The sequence below is a fragment of the Lepus europaeus genome, chromosome 3, assembly GCF_033115175.1.
Source record: "Lepus europaeus isolate LE1 chromosome 3, mLepTim1.pri, whole genome shotgun sequence".
NCBI lineage: Eukaryota > Metazoa > Chordata > Mammalia > Lagomorpha > Leporidae > Lepus > Lepus europaeus.
In genome coordinates, this window is record NC_084829.1 from 120,016,806 (window position 1) to 120,032,028 (window position 15,223).

The 15,223-nt window shown below is 36.4% G+C and overlaps 1 protein-coding gene across 2 annotated transcripts in view; it reads right to left on the reverse strand.

Moving 5' to 3' along the window:
* Positions 1 to 9,531: 9,531 nt before the first annotated feature.
* Positions 9,532 to 15,223, reverse strand: part of TBC1D32 (TBC1 domain family member 32) — a 304,455-nt gene continuing 298,763 nt past the window's right edge. For both annotated transcript variants that reach the window (XM_062186699.1, XM_062186693.1), the window contains one exon: positions 9,532 to 9,883. The gene's annotated coding sequence lies outside the window, so the exon portion shown is untranslated. The remainder of the gene's footprint in view (positions 9,884 to 15,223) is intronic.

Below are 15,223 nucleotides of genomic sequence, written 5' to 3' on the forward strand. Positions count from 1 at the left end.
ACTGTTGAAATCATTACCTAATATATACTAAACTGATCTTCTGTATATAAAGAGAATTGAAAATGAATCTTGATGTGAATGGAAGGGGAGAGGGAGTGGGAAAGGGGAGGGTTGCGGGTGGGAGGGAAGTTATGGGAGGGGGAAGCCATTGTAACCCATAAGCGGTACTTTGGAAATTTGTATTTATTAAATAAAAGTTTAATAAATGAAAAAAAAAAAAGAGTGGGAATCCAAGAGGGAGGGAGAGGAAGGGGTGGAACAGGGGTTGGAGGCAGGGAAGGGGGGAAGTGCCACTATGTTCTTAAATCTGTATATATAAAATATATAAAACTATATTACTTAAATAAAATTTGAAAAATTATATTTATGAATCACATGGAATCTCTTTGTAGAAATATCACATTAACATGGGAATTCATGTGAATTATTCTGTAATTATTATACATTTGCTGTAATTTTGAGATTCTAATGTATTACCTAAGTTCTTAAAAGTAATAAAAAGCAAATAAAATTTGATAAAACAATCCTGCACCCTCTGTCACATTCATATTAAAAACCTTGGTTGTATTTCCCATTTTTCTTTGTGTTTATATAGCAATTTACACACATACATGTTTTGTTTCTAAAAATGGATCATATAAGTACTTTTGTGTACTTCCAGAAACAGTTCCTGGTGGAGGCACCATGATTTAGTCAGCTCTTCCCTTACTGATGAGCATGCACTTTGTTTTCAGGTTTTGGTGCTTATAAATAATGCTGCTATAAATATCCTGTACCAAAGTCTCTTGTTCCTATGATTTTGTTTCTATAAGAATTAACCCCTGGAGATTCTTAGTCCAATTATATATGTATTTTATTGGTATATATATTTTATATGATTTCTCTATTAACTATATATAAAAGTATTGCTCTAGAGGCTTCCCTTATTTTAAGATACAGAACTTAAAAGTTCTATATCACTAAATTTCAGATGTTCAATATTTTTAAAGAATTATAATTACTGATCATATGGCTTTCACTAAGCACTATTCAATACAAAATTTATTAGTCCCATCACCATAAAAATTTCAATTTTTCAACCCTATCTGTGTTAAGTGTCTGAGCACTTAATATCCTTAATACTCAATTTACTCCCAATGTTAACTGTAATGGTTTCAGCTCCTCCATTGCCACATTCAAGTAAAAAATGATATCCCTCCCTATCTGTGGAGCTAAAAATTCACTGTTGATTAGTTTTGTTTAAACTGAAATCAAAGCGAATGGGAATAAGATGAAGCTATATAATGTTTCAGTCATAATGGATTCTCAATCTAAGGGATGCTAGTGGGCAATGGTCTTTCACTATGTTGATATCTCAAAACTAATGTTTGAGGACAGCCATTCTTAATAACTGGGTCTCATTTCTGAAGTGTCAAGGATCCATTATGAGCTAGTTAATTATGATTAAAGACCAGAGTAAGATAGACCTCAGATTTGTTTCCCAATATAAATGTAGGAAAAGAGTAGCTCTGGGACTACCACAACTTCACAAATTTCCCTAACAAAATGTTTTCCTATTTTAAATCGTAATGTACATGTCTACTTACACAGCAGGTGAAGTTTCCACAGATGGCACAATTAAATATCACTTCTATCAGTATTCCATGTTACCTATAGCTCTCACCAAGAATCTTTTTAAGTAGGAAGACAAAGCCAATTTGTATTGTTGTGCCTATATGTCCACAGACTTGCAGTCTTACAATCTCATTTAATGCGTTATTTTGAAAATGCCAGTAGAATCTTGGAAGGAGACCTTCTTAAACGTTTATCAACCACCTGTGCCTCACTATGGATTAAGCTTCAATACCGTGGCACAGACTAATAGAACCAATGGTTAGACTAGGACACTCCCAAGAGGTCATGTGGGTCAGTAACACCTTGTCTCACACTAGAAGAAACCGAGGGCTCCAAATCTTTAGGCACTGAGATGAAAGGACTAATTTTTCATGGACCAAGACTATAATACAGGTTTACTGACATTCTGAGTATTCTTCATTGCACTATATAATACTAAATTTGAAAGTAGATTAAAGTTAGGCAAAGCTCTAGTTGGTTGAATGTAGAACAAGGGTGTCTTGAAAGGAATACAGAGGCTCAAATCAACAGATTCTCTAAGGAAAAGTAAAGGCCAAAAAACAGTTGTCAGCTGACAGATAGGGGTGCTGAGAAATCCCCAGCACAATAGCTTTGTCTGGGGCCAACACTGCAGTCATAGAGCGTTTCAAAACGGCATTAAACCTGTTGTCAAGATCCTCTCTCAAAATACAATAGTATGATGGGTGCCTTTCAAGGTTACATTCTTTCCTCTATTCTGTGCAGTTGTTTTCTAACAGTCCAAGCGGAAATTTAAAAAATCTTGCATGAAGTCTTTTTGAAGAATGTTTCTAAGCTAGAATGTGTATTATTAGTAAATATTATAAGGAATACGGTAAAATGATAACAAAAAGGAAAATTTGGCTTTAAAGAAATTGCTTTTGAGCACAGCACTTTACTCCTAATAAGTGTGCTTATTTAATAACATTTGTTGAAAAAATTAAAAGTGATTGCTAATGTAAACATTCTTCAATGAGACGAATTTTAAATAAAACAAGTTAGGTCTAAAATTAGAGAAATATTCAGACACTAATTTTAAGTTTCAAGATGAATTACTACATCATGGTACTCCAGAAAAATCTTTGGTAATTATTCACAACCTACAGGAGAAAGACTTGAGTTATTGGGCCAATTAAGCTTATCTTCTAGTATTTTCCCTTAAACAAAATCTCACTGCAGCTACAGAGTTCCACTTAAAACTCCTTTTCTATGGTCTCTCTTACCTCAAGCTATCTCACTATGCCCTCTGATCCTCCATCTTGGGTGTACCCTCATTACTTTGCTTTAATTCCTGTTCCTTGTAAATAAGCCAAGTGAAACTCTGATTCTCTCATGATCAATCGGCTGAAGGTAATGCTCCCTTCATCTTCTGCATCTTCCTATCACCAATTGTCCTTGATACAGGATTTGCAAAATATGAACTCGTATCCTTGTCTTTTCTACTGCACAAGCTTTAGCTCTATAAAGCACATTATAAACTCTTGGAAGGTAGAGATCATCTTACATTTGATTTCTTAAAGTAGACTTCCATATAATGTTGACAGTTTGGAATTTGTTTCATTCTCAAAGCATTCTATAATATGGAAGATATATAAATATATGACTTTTTCAGATTTATTTATTTGAAAGTCAGAGTTACAGAGAAGAGAGACAGACAGATCTGTTGGTTCATTCAGATAACTGCAATGGCTGGGGCTGGGCCAGCCCAAAGTCAGGAGTCAAGAGCTTCATGAAAGTCTCCCATGTGGATGGTAGGAGGCCAAGCACTTGGACCACCTTCTGCTGCCTTTCCCAGGTCAGTTTCCTGGATCGGAAGAGGAGCAGCTTGAACCAGAGCTCATAAGGGATGCTGGTGCTGCATCTGGAAGCTTTACTCTCTGTGCCACAACCTTGGCTCCTATAAATGTATAGCATATTTTAGTTTAAATATTGATCACTGCTTAGGTTGTAATATTAAAAATAAACAAGGAATGAAATGAGGATAACTTTATGCAAATATAGACAATAGGTTTCATGGAAAATACTAACAGGAACTATATGGCTATTAAAATAGATATTTGGGTGCTAGAGCAGCTAATATAAGATGTGTATGCAGTTACTTTGAAAAAAAATTACTATGTAAAGGTAGATTATTTCTGATAATGTTCCTCTAAGTTATGCTGTCTATTCAGAGTTGACACAATAGATAGCTGCTTTGTACTCAGTATCTGTCACTTTTGTTTCCTCTCTATTTTTTGCATGTAGCCTTTTGGGGAGAATTGGGCTTTCTGAACTTCTCGTGGTATCAGGGCTGAGAAACTGCTTATGCATGCCTGAGCCTTGATCCAGATTTCTTCTCCAGGATAGGGATGTAGCCTTACTGATAGGAAGTTTGGGTTAGGGACCAGAAAAGCCCAAAGTTTGCCAGCTACTTTAACCAGATGAATATGAATGATTTGTGCAAGCTCTTCTGATAATGTTATAAGCCTTAAAAATAAATTAATAGTAACAAAAGAAATTGAGCTTTTTGAATGTTACACTACATTTTGGAGAGTCACCGGCAGGCAGGTTTCCCTAGTTATTGACTTAGGGACCAAGCAATTCCAAGTGAATATGCTGTGTCTGTTCCTGTGTGATACAGCCTCCTCAATCCTGCAACTTTTGTTGAAGAAGTCAGGAACATTATATAATCTGACTTTATCATGTGTGTATTTGCGTGTGGCCTTCTTGCCAATTTTCAGCTCAACTGGTCTACTCTTCTTCCATTCATACATATTAAGTGCTTTTTCTCAATCTCGTTATTTTTGAGCCAACAGTACCTTTACATTTTGCATTCGTTGTATACAAAACTTGAGAAGATTTTTTTTTTAATTAAATTTTTATTTAATGAATATAAATTTCCAAAGTACAGCTTATGGGTTACAATGGCTTCCCCCTCCCAAAACTTCCCTCCCACCCACAACCCTCCCCTTTCCCACTCCCTCTCCCCTTCCAATCACATCATGATTCATTTTCAATTCCCTTTATATACAGAAGATCAGTTTAATATATATTAGGTAACGATTTCAACAGTTTGCCCCCATATAACAACACAAAGTGAAAAAAAAAATACTGTTGGAGGACTTGTTATAGCATTAAATAAGAGGGTACAGCACATTAAAGACAGAGATCCTACATAATATTTTTTTAAAAAAATTAATTTTCTATGCCATTTCCATTTTAACACCAGGTTTTTTTCATTTCCAATTCTCTTTATATACAGAAGATCGATTCAGTATATAATTAGTAAAGATCTCATCAGTTTGTACCCACGCAGAAACACAAAGTGTAAAAATACTGTTTCAGTACTAGTTATAGCATCACTGCACATTAGACAACACATTAAGGACAGTTCCCACATGGGATGTAAGTACACAGTGACTTCTGTTGCTGACTTAACAATTTGACACTCCTGTTCATGGCGTCAGTGATCTCCCTAGGCTCTAGTCATGAGTTGCCAGGCTATGGAAGCCTTTAGAGTTCACTGACTTTGATCTTATTCCGATAGGGTCATAGTCAAAGTGGAAGTTCTCTCCTCCCTTCAGAGAAAGGTACCTCCTTCTTTGATGGCCCCATTCTTTCCACTGGGATCTCACTTGCAGAGATCTTTCATTTAGGTCTTCTTTTTTTCTTTTCCATGGTATCTTGGCTTTCCATGCCTACAATACTCTCATGGGCTCTTCCGCCAGATCCGAATGCCTTAAGGGCTGATTCTGAGGCCAGAGTGTTGTTTAGGACATCTGCCATTCTATGAGTCTGCTGTGTATCCCACTTCCCATGTTGGATCTTTCTCTCCCTTTTTGATTCTGTCAGTTAGTATTAGCAGACACTTGTCTTGTTTGTGTGATCCCTTTGATTCTTAGACCTATCCGAGCCATCGAATGTGAACTGAAATTGATCACTTGGACTAGTATATATAACAATGACCTGATCAGCTCTTGCCCTGACTCTAGATGTACAATGTAATACTTTATCCTTTTTAGTATTTGTTGTTGTTGTTGTTGTTCTAGTACTAGTGGTTGAACTCTGTAATTAACACACAATTATTCTTAGGTGTTTAAATTTTAACTGAAAAGTGATCCCTGTTAAATTTCAGAGTGGAAAAAGAGAGGGAGGAGATGTACAATTTGGGACATGCACAATCAGACTTGCCCCAAATGATGGAGTTAGAAATGTGCCAGGGGATTCCAATACAATCCCATCAACGAGAAGATGTTTTTAGCAAACAAATTTATATGTGTACAAGTGGAAGAAAATAGAAGTAAATCCTGTAAGTTAAAATTATATACCATGTTCAGAATCTGTAACTGTCATCAGTTTGTGCTCACTGATAAGCATACCTTTTGGCAATCTCTACATGTCTCATCTTTCAGTTACAGAAATATTTCCTTGGAAGCACACAGATCTGTTAGTCAAATAGTATCTATCATTTCCACAAAACTTTTTGGTAGGCAAAAGTATCAGTGAAGCTTTCTTAATCAGATGTGTGCTAGACAGCCTTGCCTCATCCATGAACACTTGGACTTGCAATATGGAATCTAAGAAAACACTATGAAATCAAGAGTATGGCTATCTAACCACATCAAAACTTATTCAATAAGGGGGACGGAAATGGGGACACATAATAATGCAACATGTTTTTGCTACAGGTCATGGTTCAATGTGGGTTTGTAGAAAGACTTTGTTCTTCACAAGTCCAAGGGTCTAGTTTCCAGAGACGCCCAGGAAAGAGAAAAGAGAATTCATACAGCAGGCATGACTGCTTTACCTGCTTTGGCCTGTTCACCTTACACTGGGTAAGCTGACTCAAGCACCTGCAAAATGCTTAGCCCAGCAAGAAGAAATTGCTAAACACTAGCCAGTTCTTGCGATGCCCTTCACCTATTTTAAGTTTGAGTGAAAGTGATTATTCATGTTAGTAAGAAAAATGCTAATTTGAAAAATTCACTTAGGAAAACTAGGAGAAACATTTAGGGAGTTGTGAAGATTATTGGACCCAGAAGACATTTTGACTTTTTTTTTTTTTAATCTGGCAATTTCCAATGAAACTGTAGTTAATTCTATTTGATGTACTAGGGCTGTTTTTAAAGATGCTCTAAAAATTTGAACTTTGGCATTTTAGGAAAGGCTAAATATAAATGTACTATTCAATAAAGAACAGCTTACACATAGTCTCATGATAGTTGATTAACGGTGAAATTCTGGACTAGAAGATCAAACTTTTTAACAGCCAATATTTTAATAACTTTCTCACCCAATGTATTTCAAATGCACTCTATTAGCAAACATGACAGTCCAATTATAACCATGATGCTTAACATTTCATAATGGCCAACTGCCAACAGTAAAATATAGGGTGGGAAATACGCCAGAAGAGTTAACTAATTTTAAAAGCTAAAATATTGCTAGTGCTGAAAATTCAAGGTTTATGTGAGGCTAACCCCCTTGACCCTGTTTAAACTCAGATGAGTAAATATATTGGCAGCTATTTATGTAATAATTTTCCCCTTATATTCTGAAGGAGAAAAATCAGGTATGTCAATTTTGTTACAAAGTAAAAAAAGTAAAATTAGTAAAATGTTATGTCATATAAAAGGAAACACTCGTTTCACTTACCACTGGCAAATTCAAAGATACATTGCTAATCCATTATACATTAATGTGGTCTACATCACTAAATCTAGAGTATAAATTTTAGCCTTTTAGAACAGGAAGGGAATATGAGTAAAGTGAGTAGCTCACAAAAATACATGCCCAAACTTAGAGCATACAGGAAACAGTAAAGAGAAAAACATAATCTGTTTTTCCTGAAAAATTCTGAATAAGGGTAAATACTGGAACCAAAACTAACAATGCCTGATCCATAGTAGGAGTATGAAGTTATATTGAGTAACTAACTCAATGACTAAATAATATTGTTGAAAGAGTACTGAACTTGAAGTCAGAAGGGCTGAGTTACAACCTATGGTATCAGTGAACACAAACTTGGTGACAGTTGCATAGTTTGAATATGGTATATAATTTTAGCTTGCATTTTACTTATACTTTCTTCAATTTTACACATACACATTTGTGCACTAAAGAATCTTCTCAAGTTTTGTATACAATTAATGCAAAATGTAAAGTTATTATTGGCTCAAATATAATGAGAATTAGAAAAAGCACTTTATATGTACAAATGGAAGGAGAGTATAGCAATTGAGCTGAAAACTGGCAAGAAGACCACATACAAATACACACATGATAAAGTCAGATTATGTAATGTTCCTGATTTCTTCAACAAAAGTTGCAAATATTTATCAGTATTAAGAAGGCCTTACTGTTATGCTTATTTTATCAAGAAAATTGAGGCACAGAGAATTAAATGATGTACTTAGGGTAGAGCTTGAATTCAAATCCAGGTAATCTGACTTCTGAGCTCGAAATCAACCCATTGCATTATATATATTTCCTATATGTGCACTAACTCATTTTCTGTTACTAACAACAATAACACAGGCTGGGTAAGTTATGAAGCAGTTTATTTTGGCCCACAGTCCTGGTCCAAGGTCAAGGGGACCACATGGTGATGGCCTTCTCCTTGGCAGGATCTGAAGGTAGTACATAAAAGACAGGGTGTGTGTATATTTTGGTCTCTCTTCCTCCTCTTATAAAAACACCAGTAGTAAATCATAGAGGCTCCATCCTCATAATCTTATCTAATCATAAGCACTTCTTAAAGACCCCACTTCTTAGTTGGATTGTTTTCATTCTCTTCATACTTCACAATGTAGACTAAAATCTAAAGGAGTTTTGGAGAGGACAAACCAAATGACCTTCACATACCCTCTTCACTTTGAGTCATACACTCTTACCAGTGCAATAAATGTTTTGGACTAGATGTCCCTTATAATCCTCTCTGTATCTCAGTAAAGATTATTCTACCTAAAATAGGCTTGGGTTTACAGGTATACAAGTATGTATATTTAATATTCTAAACCAGACATTGACAAAGTTTTCCTGAAAAGGACAGGTAATAAATAGTTTAGGCTTTGTGAATCATAAAGTCTTTGTGACAACTATTTAACTCTGCCACTTTAACAGGAAAGTAGCCATAGATTATACATAACAAAGGGCATTATGTACTTTAAATTTCAGGTGGTATTAATATAAGGAGAACAGATTTAATGTACTTGATATAAAACATTACTTGCAAAAACAGAGAGTGGTTTGGATTTGACCAGCAAGCTATGTCCAAACTGTCATGCACAATAAAGGAATAGCTAGGCTAGGTTTAGGAAGAACTAACTGAAGAATTTTAGGCATCATTGTCCTTGGAAAGATCTTGAAAGATGAGATATTTAAGTCTACTGTCTTCACTAGGGTACTTGGTTATCTGTCTTGCTCCTGATTTCTAGGAAGAGAGACTAGTATTTTTTGGGTGGTATATACCCCAAAATTCATGTGCTAGGAACTTAATCCTCAAAGTCACACATTAAGAGTACTTGGAGGTGGATCTTTGGAAGGGGAGTGAGTCATGAGAGATATTCCAACATAAAAAGATCTATCTTGGGAGTGGCTTTGTTATAAAACTAACCTCTCCCCAGCTAGCTTGCTCTGTCTCACCATGTTATGCTCCTGCCATGTTGTGAAGCAGCAAGAAGGCCCTAACCAGAATCCTGTTAGGTTTTTTTTTTTAATACAAATATAGCATATATTGCATACATGCTATATTTCAAGTAGCCATAGTCTTGTCTCCAAACCATGATTTGGTTCCCAGGTTGAACTGAAGAAACTATCAGATGCATGTTATAGCCAAAATAACACCCAAGGGCAAAACACATGCAGACATGCTCACTTCCACTAAAGTAAAACTTATTTTATTTATTTGAAAGACAGAGTTACACAGAGAGGTAGAGACAGAGAGAGGTCTTCCATCCGCTGGTTCACTCCCCAGTTGGCTGCAATGGCTAGAGCAGAGCCAATCTTAAGCCAGGAGCCAGGAGCCAGGAGCCAGGAGCCAGGAGCCAGGAGCCAGGAGCCAGGAGCTTCTTCCAGGTCTCTCACGTGGATACAGGGGCCAAAGGACTTGGGCCATCTTCAACTGCTCTCCGAGGCCATAGCAGAGAGCTGGATAGGAAGTGGAGCAGCTGGACTAGAACCTGTGCCCATATGGGATGCCGATGCTTCAGGCCAGGGCTTAAACCGCTGCACCACAGTGCCGGCCCCTAAAGGAAAACTCTTACAGCCTTTCCTGTAGAGAATATAATAGACTAGTATTACTTTTGTTAAAAATACATTTTCAGAAACACACAGAGTAAGAGACCTTCCATCTGTTGGCTCACTCCTCAAATGACCTCAATGGCCGGGGTGGATCTTCTCTGTGTAACTCTGCCTTTTGAAAGAATAACTAAATCTTAAAAAAGCTATGTACTCAGTAAGCAATGAACAGAAAATACTACAACATGGGCCATTTCTTCCTAATACAGCTGAGGGGAAAATTTGATCTAATGCTGCATTCTCTGCTCCAACTCTATGTTTGATAATCCAAAACAACTTTCCCATTCATTCTGCAACAGTCTGATACTCTGCTCAGTGCCTGATACTAAAATAGAATTTCTGGGGGATAGAAATTAAATGATTTTGTCTGCTCTTTAGTAGTCTACACTTAATTATTGATATATGACATTCCTAAAGAAAAGTGTTTACTACTGACATACGTGTTGAATAGTAACACTGGCATTAAATAATTATATGAGCAAGGCAAAAGTAGCTCATAATAATAAAAAGTATGTAGGACTATATAATTATTTACATGTGAAGGATAAGAAATCTTTTATAATTTAACAAAGAAGAAAGAATGCCTCAGAGAGACCCAGCAAACTTTCAGGTTTCTAGTCATAGTTCTTCTATTAAGTAGTGTGGTATTCTTTGAAGGTAGACTGTAATAACTAAAACATATTATATACACTTCAAAGTAACGTTAAAATACAGAAAAAATGCAGCTAATAAACAAAGGACATAATAGAGAATCAATTAAAACATTTAATTAACCCAAAAGAATGCAGAATAAAAAAAGTGAAAGAATAGTACAGAAAAGCAGAAAACAGAAAAGAAGGTAATAAATGCAAATGTAAACCCAAACACAACAATAACTGCATGAAATAGGAATGATTTAAGCATCCCAATTAGAAGATACAATATGCCAGTTTGGGGAGTGGAGAGTTAAACCCACGTCTGTGCTTCCTGAAACAAAACTACTTCAAACATTAAGATACATAGAGGTCGAAAGTGAATTAATGGAAAAAGACTATGCAAATCCTAATCTCTTCCTTCCAAATAATGTAAATCAATAACCAAAATAACTCTAAATAGCTTGTATGAATATTAAACAAAGTTGACTTCACAGCAAAGACTATAATATAGTCATTCTGTAAGGATAAGCAATCAGTTCACCAAGATGACATAACAGTCATGAAAGTTTATACAGTTAATGCAGCTTTGAAACACATGAATCAAAAACTGAAATAACTGAAAGGGGAATCACAGAAATCCACAATTAAACTTCACATTTGATCTTAGCCAAAAGGCCGAGAAGCGATAATTAAACTTAATTTCAACATTACTCTCACAATAAAACAAGTAGCTACAATTATCAGTAAAGATACAAAAAAGTTATCAACCCATTTAATTTAATTGAAATTTATGGACGACTTTGTGAAAAAAAATAGCAGAATATATGTTCAGTTTAAGTATTACATGAAATCTTTTCCAAGTAGGATAGTATTCTGGAACATAAAAACGTTCCAATAAATATAAGATTAAAATCATATCAAGAATTTCTCTCCATAATGACATGATGCTAAAAATCAATAACAGAAATAAAATGAAAAAATATAAAAATATTTAAAAACTAAATCACACATTTTTAAACAGTTTATGGATCAAAAGTAATCAAAAGGTAAATTAGAAAAATATTTTAACTACATTAAAATGAAAAAATAATATATTAAAACTGTGGCTATAGCTACAAGCAGTACTTATAAAGAACTCTAAAGTACTAACCATAGACCAGAAAAGGAAGATGTCAAATAAATGATGTGAAGAGTAACACTGAACTTACATACAAGAAAGCTAATCACAGGGCCAGCACTGTGGCTTAGTGGATAAAGCTGCTGCCTGCAGTGCCAGCATCCCATATGGGTGCCCGTTTGAGTCCCGGCTGCTCCTCTTTCAATCCAGCTCTCTACTATGGCCTGGGAAAGCAGTGGAAGATGGCCCAAATCCCTGGGCCCCTATACCCACATGGGAGGCTTGGAAGAAGCCCCTGGCTCCTGGCTTCAGATCAGCTCAGCTCTAGCAGTTCTGGCCATTTGGTGAGTGATCCAGTGGATGGAAGACCTCTCTCTCTCTGCCTTTCAAATAAATAAATAAATATTTGAATAAAAAAGAAAAAGAAAACAAATCATAAAGAATGGAAATCAGTCAAATAAAAAATGAAAAATGAAGAAAATTGGTGAAACTTAAAGCTGGTTCTTTCAAAACATCGATGAGGAGCCTGTGGTGTAGTGGGCTAAGCCTCCTCCTGCGGCATTGACATCCCATATATAGGTTCTAGTCCTGGCTGCTCCTCTTCCTATGGCCTGGGGAAGCAGTAGAAGATGACCCTTGGGCCTTTGCACCCACATGAGAGACCAGTGGAGGCTCCTAGCTCCTTCCTTTGGATAGACCCAGATCCAGCTGCTGTGGCCATTTGGGGAGTGAACGAGCTGATAGAAGATTTTTCTGTCTCTCCCTCTCAATGTAACTCTACTTCTCAAATAAAAATAAATTGATAAAGTTCATAAATTTTTACCCAAAGATCAAGAAAAAAAGAGAAGATATGAATTAACATAAACAAGAGCAGTAAATCAATACAAATTCTGTATCTGTTAAAATGGATAATGGAGTATTATAAATGTCAACAAACTTGATAACTTGTATGCCAATAAACTTGATAACTGATGCCTATTGATGCCAATAAACTCGATAATTTGCATGAAAGAGATAAATTCCTTGAGAGAAACAAGCTATGAAAGGTCACTTAAGGAGAGAGACAATTTGAACAGCGATACAGCTATTTTAAAGAAATTGAAATTTTTTTTATAAAACTCTGTCGCAAATAAAATTTTGGTCTTCATTCGCAGAAATCTACTGGAAATTTTGGGAGGAAAAAATACAATTTATACACAAACTCTTCCATAAAAATAGATGATAGAATAATTTTCATTTATGAAACCAGCATTAATGCTGATCCTGAAACTAGCAAAATGAACCTACAGATATATATGATTCATGAACAGATAAAAAATTAACAGTCACAAATCAAGCTTCACAATATGGCAAAATGATAAAATATCATGGATAGAGTTAGTAAATCTCAGGAATGCAAGATTGCTTTAAGCATTCAAAAATTAATTTACGTCACTAAAAGATCCAAAAATTTAAAAGATCAGAAAACCATTTTGATATAAAGTATCTGATAAAATCAAATTCTAATGCAACATTTATTCTTGATAAATAATTTTACCAAAACAGGGACAGAAAGGACCTTCCTCAATATGATTATGGTATCCATAACAAATGCTAATGTTTAAACTCTTTAGTTATTGTTATATTTGTCAATTTCTCTTTGTAGCAGTTAGCCTTTTTTGGTAAAGTCAATAAAATTTGCCCATTTTAAGCATACTTTTAAAGAGTTTTTAACTTTTTTGTGTTTGGCTTATTTCACTCAGCATACTTTCCACATTCATCCATAATTTTGTGTGTACCACTAGCTGGCTACTTTTTATTGCTGAATTATAGATCATTTTATGCTAAACCACAATTTATTTATCCATTAATCAGTTGAAAGTAATTTGTGTTTGCTTTCAGTATCGTGTGATTTTACATACAGCTATACTTATTCAAATGTAAGATTTATATTTTATTCTTTTGGGGAAATTCCAAAAGAAAACCAACAAATTTCCAAGACGCTATTGTGTTTTTCACTAAAAAAAGACATGTATGAGGAATCCAATATGGTGGAATAGCAATGATGTATTGCATTAGGCTAGGGATAAATAGTTTAAAAAAAAAAGTGTAGGAAATACACTCTCAGGGGAGAATTCGAGAGAAAACTGCAGCGGAATTTCTATGAAGTGAACCTGTATGAAAGGTGTGGACATGTAGCATGAACAGGGACAGAACACATGACTGCAGCAGCTGACAGCCAGAGCAGGTGGCAGCTTGGAGGTGGAGGTGAGAGCAGTCTACAGCTACCCATTGTGCTGTAACTGAAGGCAGAGCATGGCCTGAGTCCAGCCCTAGCGGCTAGCAGTTACCCACAGAGCCATTTGAAGTAACAGCAGCACATTTATTTCACATCATCCTCTCCACAACAGTGTTCACTGCCCCGCTAAGAGAGGGAAGGTACCATTTTGGGCTCGAGTGGCAGCTGTAGAAGCCTTTATATGTGTGCACAGCAACTAGCTGAAACAGAATACCATCTTCTGGGCAGTACTGGTGGCAGTAGTGGGGAGGGGGCAACATTCGGCCAGTGGCTCTTGTGTACACATGTGATCTAGAGATTCCAGTGGAGGGAAAAATCTGTGGTGCCCACTTTTGAGCCTGGTGGGGAGGATAGACAGGTGGCTGCATATCTATGCAGGACTTTGAGGCCCCCAGCCTCCCAACATACCAGAGACTCTGGGGATCAAGATGCCTACGTGGAGCTGGCTCAGGGAATTACTGCCTCCCTGTGGATTGGACAGGCTGATGGAGCAGAGCAGAACCTCTGCACCCAGAAACTGAGGGAGCATTGTGTGCCAAGATTATGGGGACTCAGTAGTGACATGAATGTGTGCAGGGTGTAGATGGGTCTCTGGGCAATCACTGGAGGCAGCTCCACACACTCAGAGCTCCTTGGTTGCCGGGGGCAGGTCATTGCAGCAGGAATCGTGCTGATAGTAAGGACTGTGCAGATCATTTGTGTCATTTATATGGCAGAGTACATGAGTGCTGCATCCACTAGGGCCAACACCCAGGCATTGCTCACCTTTGGGGAGAGGAGGTGACAGAGTGATCACACAAACAGAAGTGACCATTCTCCCCCAACCCCGGCCAGCTTCTGTTAACAAGAGACCTACGATGCCGAACTTGAGTGTTACCTGGGTACTTGCCCCACCCTGGAGCAAAGAAAACACCCAGCACACACTTTCCGGTATTCACTGAAAGTGCAGACATTCCACTAAGTGACAGAGATGAAAGCCATCAGAAGAAATTACCAACAAGTAACGCCGCAAATGCCAATAACAAATGCTGAAATTCAAGAAATAAGAACAATGAAGACATCATGACACCCCCAAAGGAATGCAACAACATAACAGTATTAGAATGTAAAGATGAAGAGATTGATGAAATGCTGGAAATGGAATTCAAAAGATTAATCATAGGATTACTCAAAAGCAACCAGATGCAAACCCAAAACTAAAGAAAACCATACATGACATGAATGAAAAATTTTCCCATGAAACTAAGATTTTAATGATAAATCAAAATGAAATCTTAGAAATGA